The sequence below is a fragment of the Tenrec ecaudatus genome, chromosome 1 (assembly GCF_050624435.1).
Source record: "Tenrec ecaudatus isolate mTenEca1 chromosome 1, mTenEca1.hap1, whole genome shotgun sequence".
NCBI classification, from domain to species: domain Eukaryota; kingdom Metazoa; phylum Chordata; class Mammalia; order Afrosoricida; family Tenrecidae; genus Tenrec; species Tenrec ecaudatus.
Genome location: NC_134530.1, coordinates 186,855,915 through 186,870,582, shown reverse-complemented (window position 1 = coordinate 186,870,582; position 14,668 = coordinate 186,855,915). Strand labels below are relative to the sequence as shown.

Below are 14,668 nucleotides of genomic sequence, written 5' to 3'. Positions count from 1 at the left end.
TAGGTGCCACTGAATCGGTTCAGATTCTATATATAATAGAACAACACATTACGTGGTCCTGCCCCATCCTCACAATTGTTCCTATGCCTGAGGCCATTGTTACAGCCACTGTGTCAACCCATCTCATTGAGAGCTTTCCTCTTTTTCACTGCCCCTCCACTGTACCAAGCATTATGTCTTTCTCAAGGGACAGGTCTCTCCTGACAATTTGTCCAAAGTATGTGAGACAACATCTCACCATCCTTTCCTCTAAGGAGCATCCTGACTGTACTTCTACATAAGACAGATGTGTTTGTTCTTGTAGCAGTTCATATGGCTTTCAACAGCCTTCTCCAGAACCATAATTCAAATGCATAGCTTCTTCTTCAATCTTCCTTATTCAAGGTCCAACTTTCACATGCATATGAGGCAGTGGAAAATACCATGGCTTGGGTCAGGCTCACCTTAGTCCTCAAAGTAACATCCTTGCTTTTCAACACTCTAAAGAGGTCTTTTGCAGAAGGTTTACCCCATGCAATGTGTGTTTTTAATCTCTTGACTGCTGTTTCCATGAGCATTGATTATATAGCTCTAAGCAAGACAAAACTTGACAACTTCAACCTTTTCTCCATTTCTCTTCATGCTACCTATTAGCCTAAGACTTAAATCCTTTTCAAAACTGGGTAGACCAAGACCTTGGTATATTTATTGACTCTCTCTCACTGTTAATTAATGAGCAATTGTCATTTGTTTGCTCAATATAGGGGACATAAAATTAATATGCTTTCAACCCTCAAGAGGTTTGCTCAACAAGTTCAGATGAGATAAGAATACAAATAATTCTATAAAGTAGTAAGCAATAACATGTTATATTGTTGATACAAATTGAATTCTATAGCTATATAGAGTTCATTCTAGATTGAATGAACAAAGAAAGGTATTATGGAAGAAATAATATTTAAACTAGGACCTAAAGGATGGAAAGATTTTGAAAGATAGAATAAGACAGCATTTCAAGCAGGAAAAAAGATATGAACAAAGAAATCAGTAATAAGAAGGGAAAAATGAGTGGGAAGAGCAACATGTTTTAGGAACCATTTGACGTCAAGAACAAAAGTCTGATTGATTAAGCTTAATAAAATAGAATCTATTTTTTGAATAAAGATGACTCACAGTTTCGATGATGATCAAGATATATATCTGGGTCACACAGAGTGTGGGACCAGCAGCTAGATATTCAAGAACCAAAGTCAGGTCTATTAAAAGGTTACTCCTTCCTTCTTCCCTGTCTGATTTTAATTTTCTCTGTGTGTCTTTGTCCACCTTCTCCCATTTCATCCTCACTCCCTCCTTTGGTATATTACTTCAAGTTCTCCAAGATCTGACATGGACATAGGAGGAAAACAGCAACATAAGGCTGAGCCCCTAACATCTGATCCCAACAACGTATCAGTCTCTGATCCATTGCCAAATTTTTAGAATGGAGAATTTGCCACCGTTTGCATAAAATCTCCGTATTTGACCCAATCGTCTATTGCTAGGTCATGTGTGAAGTCATGTGGCACTAAAATGGATAGCAGGCCCATCCTACTCAGGAGCTGGGGACAATTTACATCAGATGCATGATGGACCTGAACTGGTTTTCAACGCTTTCTGTGGGGCTGTTTTGTTTTTCACTTTTTCATATTGGGGTTTATTTCTGATGCATTTTGTCATTGAAGGTAGCCCTGGTGAATTTTTGTTATATGTTTTTCAGTGTATGAAACCCAGGATTGATGAACCTATAGAGACAACAAGTAGAATAAGGGTTCCTGGGGGAGGGAGGGAAGGGGGAGGGAGAGCTGATGTCAGGAAGTTCCCAAAGGCAGAGAATGTGTTGAAACTGACTGCAGTGGCAAGTGTACAATACAGCTTGATGTGATTGAACTATGGAATGACATGATATCTGTATTAGCTCCCAATAAAGTCGTTTGGCGTGATTGAACTATGGAATGACATGGTATCTGTATTAGCTCCCAATAAAGTAGTTTGGCAAGATATATATAGAAAGAAAGAAGACGTTGGAATTAAAATATCAGTACTGGATTTAAGGAAATGTGTTTTTGTTTGTTGCTTTGTAATTCACTACTGTAGTGGTGTAATGGACTATGCATTGAGCTCAACACTGAAAAGTCAGCACTTTGAACACACTGGCAACTCAGAGAGAAGCGTGGTAATCCATTCCCCTGCAGATTTACTGCCCTGGGAACCCCGAAAGGCTGTTCTACTCGTGCCCGCAAGGGTTGTTATGTATCAGAATCAAATTGACAGATGGTTTGGCTTTGGTTATTATAAAGGTGCAGCAGTGGTTGAACTGTTTGCTGCTAATAGAAAAACGGGTGGTTCAAACCCAGCATGGGAATCTACTTTCATGGAGATTCGTAGCTGTGAGAGCCCGATGAAGCACTTCTACTCTATCCTCTTGGGTTGCTGTAAGTTGGAAATGACTCAATAGCAGTGAGCTTTGCTTTTATACAGGTGTACTATTTCTTACTGTCTTTAAGATAACTATATGGTGCTGATGCCCGGGGCCTAAGTGGAGAGCAAATGTTTTGAGAATGATGAGGGCAATTGTACAAATGTGCTTTGTACAATTGATGTACGTATGGATGGATTGTAATAAGAGTTGTATGTGCCTCTAATAAAATGATTTTTAAAAAATTTTAAATGTTAAGCAACACTCCAAGTGTTGAGAAAGCTAAAAAAAGATAAATATATGTAATAATAAATAAAAATTTTAAATAATAAACAAGTTATAATCAAACTATTAAAACTACTATGGTTTTTTTAAGAGAAACATTTACTGAATTTCTTTTATGCAAAACCCTGTGCTGAATACTGGGGAGACAGATGACTAAGCTATGGGCACTAATCTGAAAACCATGATTGCTACCATATTATGAAAGGACCCTGGTGGCACAGTGGGCTATGTATTAGGCGGCTAATCCAAAAGTCAATAGTTTGAATTCACCAGTCACTCTGTGTGAGAAAGATGAGACTTTCTACTCCCATAAAGAGTTACAGTTTTGGAAACCCAAAGGGGCAGTTCTACTTTGACCTACAGGGTCACTCTGAGTCAGAATCAACTTGATGGCAGTGAATTTTTTAGTGAACCCATGTTATGAGTGCTTACAATGTGCCCTATCCTATACTTGGCTCTTCATAAATATTAAGCCTATTGCCATCAAGCAGATTCTGATTCTTAACAACCCTATATGACAGAATAGAAATGTCCCCAAGGGTTTCCAGGGCTGTAATTTTCACAGAAGTAGATTGTCACATCTTTCTCCTGTGGAGCAGCTATTGAGTTCAAACCACCAGCCCTTAGGCTATACAGGCTAACCAGGGCTTCTTTTTTAAAATAAATATCACCTCAGTTAGTGGCGTGTATTTCTATCACCATTTTAAAGATAAGGAGATTGCGGCACAGACAGGTTAAGTAAATTGACCAAGTCAGGTACTAGTAATAAGAGGAGAAACTATGTGTGTGAGAGAGAAAGAGAGTTTGCGTGAATTAAAACAGTTCATTTAATTAATCCTTTTTTTTTCGAGGGGGCGGGCGGGGGCGCGCCGCCGCTTACCCTGGCTCGGCCTCGGGTGTCGTCCGAGGTCCCGCGGGTGTGGAAGCCGGGCGGCAACGCCGGCCCTATCAAGTCCCTCGCCATCCGCCGCGGCGGAGGCCGAGCCCGCACCCGACTCCTGGACCCGCGCCTCTCTCCCGCCCTAATTTATTATTTTATGGAACAACAATTTGGGCTGGAGCTTAGATGGGTAGTTCTTCTGGTCTTAGCTGAATTCACACATGTGAATCTGCAGTCAATTGCCAGGCAACTAAGGTATCTGCTTTTGGAGAGTAGCTTACATGACTCTTATCCTGTAGAAGGCTAAACACAATATCCGAAGCCCATTGCCACTGAGTCCATTCTGATTCATGTGCTACCAAATAGCACTGAGCTCCTTAGGATTTTTTTTGGCTTGTTTTAAAAAATCAGATTACCACGTCTTTCTTTCACAGTACTGCTGGATGGGTTTGAAACACCAACCTTTTAAGTAGCAGTCTACCTCAAGCCAGTGTCCTTTCAGAAACAGATTCTCCCAATGCCATGGAGTTAATTCTTCGGCATAATGTCCCTCTATGTAACCCACATGCCACCAGGGCTCCTCTGTAACAGATTAGCTTGGCTTATTCACGTGTTGGCAAAGTTCCAAAAGTGAGAATGGAAGCATGCAAGGTCTTCTAAGGCCTAGGCCAAGAAGTGGCACACCATTTCACTTCTGCCACACTGTATTGGCTAAAGCAAATCACAAGGCCCATGACCAAGTGCTACGGAAGTTGCTGAGTAAATATGTCTACAACACCTAATACTTGGTAAGTGCTCAGTAAATGCTTACTGAATAAATCATAAGAATTCCCATCTTAATGTATACAGCTTACATTTAGTACAATCAATTGGCAAATATTTAATCTTCTTCCACTGAGAGCTAGAAATTTCAAACCATCCATTCTCATCTGGTTTCAGAATAGCAAATGAGAGGCCAATTAAGGGGTCAAGGAGTAGCCCACTGAGGAGTCAAAATTAAGAAACTTACCTCAACTCGTAAGTTTCCTCTAAAGAAATTTAGATCATCATTGGACGCCTAAGCCTGACCCCTTTGGAATTCCTCCTTTCTTCCCCTCCCTGGCCCACTCTGTCTGAGACAAATCATTTATCTGCTTTCTAGCACTATAGATTGGTTTGAATTTTCTGGAATTTTATTTAGATAAAATAGTTCACCTGTACTTTTTTAAAATCTGTTTTCTTTCATTCAGCATAATTATTTAGAGCGTTACCCATATTGCAATATCAGGAGTTTATTCCTTCTTATTGCTGGGCAATATTCTGTTACATTGAAGTCTAAGTATCATAATTTATTCATCTGGTCACCTATTGATATATATATATATATTTGGTTGTGAGAACTAGATTTTCTTTTTTTTTCCCAACAATTTATTGGGGCTCATACAACTCTTATCACAGTTCATACATATACATACATCAATTGTATAAAGCACATCTGTACAGTCTTTGCCCTAATCATTTTTTTCTCCTCTTTTCTTTTTTTACATTTTATTAGGGGCTCATACAACTCTTATCACCATCCATACATATACATACATCAATTGTATAAAGCACATCCATACATTACCTGCCCCAATCATTCTAGAACTAAATTTTCAAGCTAAGTTTTAATTGATGGAAAAAACAAAAACAAAAAGCAAAACCCACTTTTAGATGATGTAAAGTAGTATAAACAAAAGAACAAAGACAAAAATGAGTATAGTATCGCAATAGCTTGGCTACAAATGAAGAACCTATTTTGAAACTAAAATGAGTCAAACACTAAGGACATCAGAGAGAAAGTTTCAAGAAGGTCCCAAAGGGGATAAAAGGGAGACAGTGTCAAGGAGCCCATGGAGAAAAAGCTTGGTTGGAAACTGTGGTAAAAAATGTACACTTCCACTCGATGTGATTGAAATATGGAATGATATGATATATTTATTAAATCCCAACTAATTTTTAAAATATAAAAAGAAAGAAAATAAGAATTAAAAAGTTCCTGAAAATTTAGAATTAAAGACAATGGAAATTTTCCATGAATTTTTTGAAGCCTGTTCATATTATCATGCAATCTACAAGCCTACAGAGTAAACCCAAAACATGAATGCCTTGCTCAGCATCTCAGCAATCCCCAACCTTTTTTTTCTGCAAAATCAAATTCTTGTTGCAATAGCAAAGTGGTTGTGTTATTCTCAGGCATCACATTGCAGATGCAAAATTGTTCAGAGGGAAAAAAAAACATATCTTCCTGGCTATTTCCTGACTCGGCTTCTCACCAATGAGGAACATTTCTGATTATGTTTCCATAATGTGATCTACAAAGGCCTACATCATCTGACCTCTGCCTCTTTCTCCAGTCCCAGAGTTTCACTAGTTCTCTCATTATCTGTACTCAAACCACATTGGCCTATTTCCTAAAGATGCTTACTCCTCCCTGCTGCAGGGGAGCCGTGGTGGTGTTTTAGTTATGTGTTGGTCTGGGATCTGCATGATCAGCAGTTCAAAACCACAAGTAGCTCCTTGGGAGAAAGCTTCTTGGGCTTTCTACTCCCATAAACAGTTACAGTCTTGGAGACCCATAGGGTGGGGGGTTCACTCTAAGTCAGCATTGACTCGACGGCAATGAGTTTATTTTGCTTTGGGTCCCAGTCACAGAGATTTTACACATATTGTTTGCTCTATCTGGTTTTACATAGGGTTCATGTGTTCAGCTACTACCCCAAGGTGAGTAGTTCAAGTTCACTAGTCTCTCTGTGGGAGAACATTGAGGGTTACTGTTCCCATAAAAATTTACAGACTCAAAAACTCACAGGACAGTTCTACAGTGTCCTGTAGGGTCCATGATGTGGAATTGACTCTAAGGTAGTGGATGGGTTTTCTTTATCTGCATTCTAAGCTCTTCTGGCTGATTCCTACCTCAGCCATCACTTCACCAGAGAAACTTTCTGGGATCTCTGTGATTAATGTAACTCAACTTGTTATGCACCTAAGGTGAGAGTGATACTTTTATATTGGTCTTTGTGATTCTTTGCTTAGTGTCTGTCTCCCTAGTACATGGCACAAATAAATATGATGAATTCTTATTCTGAGATACAGAGGTCTGTAGCTGCCCTGGAACTATTTGTAACGTTCTCTGCATTGACTAAGTACATTTTTTTTTTCTGCAGAGAAGAGCCACAGTCATATCATATGCTTATCCATTAGAAGTAATTAGATTCAGAAATTGGTCCATTTTCTTATTTCTGGCTGGCCTGGAGCTCTCTACTTAAAAGCAGAAGGTGGGGCAGGGACTAATGTTGTTTTGGTCTTCCATTGTAATGTACTTACTCCATTGTGCACCAGGGCTGTGTTATAGAGAATGCCGGAAAATGTTTCTTGTCTTCTTTATTGGGACTGCTTTGAAAATTGATGTTTGCGTGTATGTGCCTAAGTTATGACTGCCTCCTAGATTCTCAGGATACCACAGCTTCCCCTGCTATGCAACTGGACTTGGATAGAAAACTCACTTAGAAGCCTCATCTGTCTCTGGGGTATTTTATAGACTGAAACACACAAGGTAGGGAAATATGCTGACAGGGTGTACTTACTAAGGGCACAGATTTCCAGGAAGGGAAAGGAGGATGTGGACTAAGATCACTCACATGATCTCTCCCTGCCATCAAGTAAATTTCAACTCATAGCAACCCTAAAGGGCAGAGTAGAACTGTGGGTTTCTGAGATTGGTGGATTAGAACTGATGACCTTGACGTTAGCACCAGCACAAAACCCACTACTCCATGGGCTCCTTATCTTTAAATATTAGCAGCGGGGAAAATTAAGGCTGGCTTCTAAGTGGATAGAGAACGTCCATCCCCCTGAGCTACATAGAGCAGGTAGGTGAATTCGTAACACATGCGAACAACCCTTCTCACCCTCACCTTTCCAAAACAGACAGGAAGGTGACCCTTTGTGGCAATCAGGTAGATGGTGGTCTAGGGAAATCTGATACTTGAGATATGTTCTCCCAAAAGGAAACACAGAGATTTCGGGGAGCATACCAGAACAGCTTCTACAGGAAAAAGACTGTGAAGGGAAGACTTCCAGAAGACAAGATATCTGAATTTCATTTTAGATTAATAAACTTTTTCATAAACTGCCTAGCAGAACCAATAGAAATCATAGTTTTGGGAGCTGAAGCATAGGTAAGTGAATATATTTCCCCAAAGAAAAGAGGAACCATATGGTCTGATATCCAACTTGGCAATGGGATAAAATATTTCAAATTGGGACTCTGAAAAAAATAGAGCATATGGTCACTGTAATAAAGGGTATAACTAGGGAGAAGGCTCCAAGCTGTGAGAAGAATGAGCCAAGGGTAGGGTGACTGAGTGCATAGAGATTAAGCCTAATGTCATCGGCACTGATTGTAGAAAGTTAAGAATAGAGCTAAAATATAGAAGCCAGCAACGATGCCCTGAAGAGTTTCCCACCCACTCTTCTCTCTCCCGCGTGACTAATATTAAGAGCTCCCAGCAACACCCAGCAGGTAGGCTTCAGAAGTGATAATGGATTTTGCGGCACTAGCAGACAAGAGTGTCAGAGGGAGAAAAAAGCATTTGGGAAACAGGTAGCAAGTATGCCCACCTTATAGTGTAACTATTTCACTTGATAGTTTACATATTAGTTAAATATAAGAAAAAATAAGTCTTTATTTTTCTTTTTAAAAGGAGACATTTTTGTTATTTTTTAACAATTTTTATTAATAAATCTTTTTATTGGGGCTCATACAACTCTTATCACAATCCGTACATACATCAATTGAGCAAAGCACCCTTATACATTCGTTGTACACGTCATTCTCAAGATTCACCTTCCACTTAGGTTCCTGGAATCAGCTCGATTTCCCTTTTTTTCCCCCTCCCCTTCCCCCTTCCTCCCCGCTCCCCCCTTTCCCCTGGTCCCTTAATAGTTTATAAATAATTATTATATCTTATCTTACACTGCCCGGCGTCTCCCCTCACCCACCTCCCCATTGCCCATCTCCCAGAGAGGAGGTTACATATAGATCTCCAAGATCAGTTCTCCCTTTCTACACCCACTTCCCTCCTGGTGTTGCCACTTAAAAGGAGACATTTTTAACCTAGAGAAAACAATTAGCCGGATTGCATTTTGCCATCATCTGCTTGACTCCTTCCTACACGAGCTATCCCTAACTTCCAAGCATCGACCTTTAAAGAAACCAGTACCGTGTGAGCCCATACATAATGGGACTACAGAAAATGCATTTTAAGGACCTGTGGAGAAAGAAACAAAAGGGTGAAGATCTGCTAGAAATTTATATCAGGGAGGAAATTATTGACAAAAGTCAAATAGCTAGGTGAGGATGACAATCCAAATGACAATTCTTGAAGAGGTTGATAATTACTTTCAGATTTTGAGTTTGTATCTCTGCATTTTAAGATAGAATTAAATGGTTAATCTCATCTGTCTACATTGTAGAAATGAGTACTTGATAAGAGTGGACATCTTACAAAAGAAGAACTGTAAAGCCAAAATATGTATTAAAATATTCTGTTAACATCACTCATCACCAATAAAACAAGATTGCTCTCTGTCTATCAAATCAATAAAGATTTTTTAAATGGTAATTTTCCTTCTTGATGAGGGAGTAGACAGGTTTATAGTCGACTCCTGGGAACATAAAAAGCCTGACATACTGGTAGTGTAGTTGTTAGGCTAACCCCAGGCCCACAGTTCTAAACCACCAGCCGCTCAGTGGAAAAAGACCAGGCTTTCTACTCCTGTGAAGAGTTATAGTCTCAGAAACCCATGCTGGAGAGAGAAGAAGGGGTGGGAAACTTCAGGGGATCTACACTGAAACACACAAGTTAGGGAAATAAGTTGACAGGGTGTACATACTTAGTACATAGCCTGCTGGCTTAATGATTACCTGGACATTAGGGACAGTTATACCTTGTCCTATAGGGTGGCTATAGTAGGCCACGACTTGATAGCAGTGAGTTCCCCACCCCCCACTCCCTGATATAACTTGGCAAAATATAAGAAAAGCCTCAGAATTCACAAGTGTTCTGTTGTTTATTATTTGAGGAAAATAATTTTTGAATGTTCAAAGATGTGTATACAATGCTTGACAGTATTAAAAGACAAGTTTAAATTAAACATATAAAATAAAAATTATTCATTGATGACATATGCTATGAAATCTCCATGGGACCATACACATGAATCCATGTAGATTTGCAGAGAATATTTGCATATGTGTACTTATCTTTGCTGCAAATATATCCATGAAAGTGGTGGAACATACAGGAGGCAAAGCTATGGATAATTTTGAGCCATTACCAAACTCCTTGTGGGAATGAGTCACTGGACCTGGGGGTTCAGGACCATTGTCTAGAGCAGTGGTTCTCAGCCTTCCTAATGCCAGGACCCTTTATTATAGTTCCTCATGTTGTGTTGACCCCCGACCATAAAATTATTTTCATTGCTACATCATAACTGTAATTTTGCTACTGTTATGAATTGGGTGACCCCTGTGAAAGGGTTGTTCGACCCCTAAAAGGGTCACGACCCACAGGCTGAGAACTGCTGGTCTAGAACACACCAAAGTCTATCGGCACAGTTCACACAGACAATGTTCTACATCATACTTGGGTGAAAAGCAACTGGAATCTTAAAAGCTCATGAGCAGCCATCTAAAGTACAACCATTAGTCTTTCTCCATCCAGAGGAAATATAAGTGATGAAAATCAAAACACATATAAAAAGAATGAGCCCAACGGAATAATGGACTATGTGGACATTGGTCTCCATATACTTAGATTAGGAAAAACTACATACTGCTTGGTTATCACTACTAACATCTCTGAAAAGGATCACATTGGAAGTCCCTGGATAGAATGGAAGAAAACTATGGAACAATATTCAAAATCATAAAAGAGACAAGGCTTCCTGGTCAGATTGTCACAGGTGGGACCCCAAACTTAGGGTCCTTACTCACCCTTCAGGTCTGGAATTGAATTCACCCTGTGGTAGAATAGTCCATTTGAGATCAAAGGGCCAGTATTTACCCAAGGATGAAGTTCAGAGATTTTGGAAAGGAGGAATAGAAACAGAGATATTGGAAAAGGTGATAGATGAGTTGAAACAAACTGTGCATGAATTATTAAATGTAAGACTGATGATCTGTAATCTTTCACATAATTAAAAAAATAATTATACCTCAATATATTATAAATATATATTTAAGAGTATATATGCATCTACAAAGAAAGTTATTCACAATACTATTAATAAAACATGTTCTGAAATAATAAGAATAGACCCCCCCAAAAAAATTTAAATGTCTATACATATAGACATGTGTGTTTAGAAAAATAATGCCCGTCTTTTTTGTCCCATCTCTTAGCACTCAGCCTGATCAGCTGCACCCCTCATTTTCTCTGTTACCGCCCAGCTCCTGGTACAGCCCATACCATAGGTTTCCGAAGCCTGACAAACCCCTCCAGCCTCCAGGTGCTCAATGATTACCTAACCAACAAGAGCTCCATCGAGGGGTAATGTGCCATCACAAGCCAATGGGACAGTGTTTGAAGCAATCTCTGGCCCTCCACCTGCCAACTTGTATCGCATATACCTTACATTGGTATAATCACTTCAAGTCTTACGCAAAGGAAAAGGCCAGTTTGCCAGGAGTAAAGAAAGTTTGGCGGAAGTATGGCCCTACTAATGTGGAAGACACCACAGGAAAGGAAGCTGCAGACAGTAGGGATGATGATGACATTGATCTCTTTGGACCTGAGGAGGAGGAGGAGGAAAGCGAAGAAGCAAAGAGGCTAAGAGAAGACCGACTTTGCACAATGTGAGTCAAAGATAGCCAAAAAGCCTGCACTTGTTGCCAAGTCTTCTATCTTACTCGGTGTGAAACCTTGGGATGAGGAGACCGATACAGCAAAATTGGAAGAGTGTATCAGAAGCATTCAAGCAAACAGCTTGGGCTGGGGCTCATCTAAGCTCATTCCAGTGGTGTATGAAATTTTAAAATGTCAAATAAAGTGTGAAATTGAAGGTGGTAAAGTTGGCATCGTTATGCTGGAGGATCAAATAACTGCTTTTGAGGGCTGTGTACAGTCCACAGACGTGGCTGCTTTCAACAAGATCAACCATCTTGAATGGTTGGCACTTAAATAAATGATTAAAAGACAAAATATTAACAGCCTCAGGATTATGGATATTTATTTCTGTTTGTTTACTTTCACTCTAATTTTTTAAAATAAAGATGCATTGTTTATGTAGTAATATTTTAATAATAACTGCATGAACGGGATAATCCTATTGTAGATCTTTTCCATAAATATCCCCAAAGGGTGAAAAGTAGAGTCCAGTAGAGTCATGAGGACACATGAAAATGAACTTCTATCAACAAAAAAGGACAAAGAATTTTAACCCATCCTCCAAAGACAAATAGTTGACTGGAAGTTTTAAAGTCACCACCTTATTCAATTTGGTAGCTATAAAAATTAACTTTAACAAGAATGAAGAAAAGTTTCTAAAATTAATTGCACAACTCCTTTTAATATGTTTAAAACTTTGAAATGTATGGCATGAGAGTTATTTGTCAATATAACTAAAAAAAAGTTTAACTTTAAAAACTCTTCATCCTGTAGCTATATGCATATGAATGTCCAGGCATGTGTGTCTGTATATATATTCATATATATAATCTTAAAACCACATAGAAGACACAGATACACATACTTCCTGGCCATAACCGAACATTTCATAAGTTTGGCTTTCTGAATTTGAATACTTAGCACCAAATTCTCCTGGGAAAACTTAATCAATTGGCAAATTTTGGTGATAAAGTTTATATTCTACATCCTAGTTTGTTGAGTAGTGTCTAGGATCTTAAAAGCTTTCAAGAAGCCTTGTGAGATATGATTATTGGCCTCTCTACTTATCTATAGCAAAAGATAGCCAGACTCAAAGAAGAAACTAGTCTACAGGACTGTTTACCACTCCCTTACTTTCCAATGAGCACCACAATATGTGGATCCTGAAAGAATGACAGGGAAAATGTGGAGGAGAACTCAAATTTTTAAAAAGTCCAGACTTACTGGACTAGTTGAGTCTGGGGGTTCCCCAAGACTTCACATGAGATACCTGTTAAGCCTTGAAGGAAAATAGCCCTTTAGATACCTTGTAGCCAAATAACAGAGGCCTAGCAAATGGCTCATCAAATGAAGAAAATAATCCTTGTACTGTGCTCCTGTAAAAAAGCCACTTATATGAGAGTAAATGGTCGACAAGTGTCCTCAAGCAAAGATGAAGATAAGTGAGCAGTGAAACTAGACTATTGGATACAGAACAACTGGAATGGAATTGATGACAATGTGGACACATCGTGAACAATGTCACTGTTCAATGAGAACCTGCCTTCTGTGTAAACACCCTCACTTTGTAATTAAAAAAAACTCTTCATCTTGAAATAATCATTCATAAATTTGGAGAGTGTGAGGTGGGATGAGGTAGAGACTATCAAAGGTTTGTATGTTTTTCCAGTTAGCAAATTTACTTTTAAGGGATTATACATTCTGTCAATGTTTAGTTATTCTATTACCTGAGGGAAATGATTCATAATAATCTCAACCATCACAAATATTTCAGGATTTCAAAAAGCCAATAAGAACAGTCATCCTTAAATTTTTGCAGCACCTTTCCAAACTGCTAACAGGTTGCACTAATATCAAACTGATATTATATGACTGATTCTACAATAACTCCTGATATTATATGACTGATTCCACAATAACTTCCACAATATGACTGATTCCACAATAACTCCATGAACTAAGTCATTGGGTCTTTGTTGAACGCAGGAGATTCCAAATTACTTACACATACAGGTCATTCTTGGTAGCAATGATAGATTTAAGCAAAAGAGAATATTGAATTATCATTCCATAAAAGTTTTTGCTCTTTTTTTTAAAGGATATTGGGTAGGTCACAAAATTGCTGAAATGGTTAAAAAAAACAGGTTTAAAGTTAAGCTGTCAGGATAAACTACTCACCCATCTAGTCTGATGAGGAAGCCAACAGTCTAGGTTTTTCCTGGGACTGAGGGGCTTCCAGGGATTCAGGACTTTCCACGCTAATACTGGGAAAGTCCCGGGCAAGGGTACCCAATGCCACAGGCACCGCAGCTTGGTCTTGGGCCACTCTTGCACTGGGAAGCCAAGCTTACAGTAACCTCTGCTATCACAGTTTAAAAAGAGAGACCAGTGTTGCTTGTATCTTTAGCTCTGAGTCAAACATTTAGCATAGGTGTCTGATAGAAAAGCCTAGATCTATCACGTGCCTACACTCAGGCAGCAAAAAGTGTTGAGAAAGCGACTGACATCTTCTGTTTCTATTAATGGAGACAGTCTTTGTTTCCACCAATATTCACAAAGTGAGGAAGTCTCTAAATATAAGGAAGCAAATCTGGAGGCTCAAATAATGACAATCTTTTAAATGCAAATTACTTTTAATTATTTAATATTAATTATCTAAGACAACTCTAGTGGCTTTCATTGAAATTAATTTATTTTTAAGAGACAAATTAACAGATTTTTGTGGTAATACTGTTATAATATTTTCCCAGACAAGGGGCTTCAAAAAGGTTGTGGGAACTTGGAATTAAAAGTTAATGAATTTTTTCCGTGAACTTTTGAAGCCCTCTCATGTAACAGTTTATACCTGTTATTTGCAACTATATGATGGAATAATTTTAGAATTAAAATTCAAAAGAGGTGATCCTTCTGACCTTGGCTCATCATTGGGGAATTTTCCATTTCCATATATACCCAAGGGAATGGGGTAGAGTCTTCTCCTTTGTTTTTAATATTTCTAGAAAATAGGAGTGGTGATACAAAAGCTCCAATGTTTGCCAAGAAGATATTGATTTTAATGGAAGCCTTTTATCTAGGACAACCCTGAAGAATAGTAATGTACAAGATGTTCTGCACAACTCTTTAGTCTGCATTCTTACATTTACTGTGTTCAAGTGGTTT

At 38.7% G+C, this 14,668-nt stretch overlaps 1 pseudogene; it reads left to right on the top strand.

Annotated features, from left to right (window-relative positions):
* LOC142439105 (elongation factor 1-beta-like) overlaps positions 1-11,807 on the top strand; it is a 35,738-nt pseudogene extending 23,931 nt beyond the window's left edge.
* The last annotated feature ends 2,861 nt before the right edge of the window (positions 11,808-14,668 follow it).